This window comes from Microtus ochrogaster, chromosome 21, assembly GCF_000317375.1.
Source record: "Microtus ochrogaster isolate Prairie Vole_2 chromosome 21, MicOch1.0, whole genome shotgun sequence".
NCBI lineage: Eukaryota > Metazoa > Chordata > Mammalia > Rodentia > Cricetidae > Microtus > Microtus ochrogaster.
In genome coordinates, this window is record NC_022022.1 from 10,998,318 (window position 1) to 11,000,185 (window position 1,868).

Sequence of the window (1,868 nt, forward strand, 5' to 3'; positions counted from 1 at the left end):
GGTTGTGAGCCACCATGTGGTTGCCGGGAATTGAACTCAGGACCTTTGGAAGAGCAGGCAATGCTCTTAACCACTGAGCCATCTCTCCAGCCCATAAGCACCTCATTCTTAAACACAGTAATACTCATCTAAGGAAAGTCGTCGCTGAGAGAACAATGAAAGCAAACCACACGGGGAAAGGCACTTAGTAGAAACAGACTGAAAACAAGCCACTGCTGTTCCTGGTGCCACAAACCAGTGATTCTCAGCCCTCCTGATGCTGTAACCCTTTAATACAGCTCCTCGTGTTGTGGTGACCCCCAACCATAAAATTATTTTTCTTTGCTACTTCATAACTGTAATTGTGCCACTATTATGGATCATAATGTAAATATCTGGTATGTGACCCCAAAGGGGTCGCGACTCACTGTTTGAGAATCACAGCTATAATTCCAGCTACTCAGGAGAGTGATGTAGGAAGATCGAGAATTCGCAGCCTGTCTTGGCTGCATTGTGAATTCCAAGTCAGCCTACAAAATACACATCTCCTTTTTTCAAGACAGGGTTTCTCTGTATAACAGCCCTAGCTGTCCTGGAACTAGCTCTTGTAGACCAGGCAGCCTGCCTCTGCTTCCCAGGATTAAAGGTGTGTGCCACCACACCTAATATATATGCATATATATCAGAAGTATTTCATATGAGAAAATCAGTAATGAAGCAGAAAACAAGGAAATTGAGGTTTATTTGGGAAAAAACTTAATTAGAAATGTAGGAAATTTTTTTAAAAATCAATGAATCAAAAATAAAAAACATAGTCGGGGGGGGGGCAGGAAAGATGGCTCAGTGGTTAAGAGTACACTGACTGCTCTTCCAGAGGACCCGTGTTCAATTCCCAGCACCTATATGGTAGCTCACAACTGTCTGTAACTCTAAGATTTGACACCCTCATACAGACATAACATGCAGGCAAAACACTATCGCAAATAAGAAGGAAAAAAAACCCACAATGGAAAACATCATCAATTATCTTGACTATGTAAAAGAGGCTATTAGAGATGGAAGACAACGTTGACAAATTCTGTATTCAAACATCAATAGTCGGTGGTGGTGGTGCACGCCTTTGATACCAGCCTTTGATCTCAGAAGGCAGAGGCAAGCGAATTTCTGAGTTTGAGGCCAGCTCTTGTCAGGTCTACAGAGCAATTTCTAAGACAGCCAAGGCTACAAGAGAAATGTCTCAAAATAAAATAAAATAAAATAAAAAACCAAAGCAAAAAGAAAGGATGGAAGGAAGGAAGAAAGAAAATCAGTAAGAAAAATTAACATAACCATAGTATCCATGTCCTCTGGGATATGACCGAGAGACCAAACCAAGAAGCCAGGATAAACACTACAGGCTTGGCAAATCTACTCAGATCCCTGGGGCTGGACTAATAGGCAGTTGTGGCTTCCAGTGTGGCTGCTGGGAACAGAACTCCAGTTTTCTGCAAGAGCAGCAGTCTGTCTATCAGTTGACCAACTGCTGAGCCATCTCTCCAGCCCTGGGGGCTCTTAATTTTAAAGAACAAATATCAATGGTCATAAAATGTCAGGGGGGTTCTGATACAGTTGTGGTAGATAGTTTCAGTACCCTAGTCTCACTTTTACAGTGGCCACGCCAACTAAGATTCCATAAACTGAAGAACATGAAAAAGAGTTAAGTGATACCATGTATCAAGTGGACTTAACAAATACATACAGAATAGCTCATCCAATAGATAGGCTGTATACGTTCTTCTCAGCAGTCCATAAAATGTTCTCTAACATAGGTCATAGTCTAGGCCACAAGTGAGTTCTTATTACCAAATTCAAAAGAATCAAAAACAGCCGGGCGGTGGTGGCGCACGCCT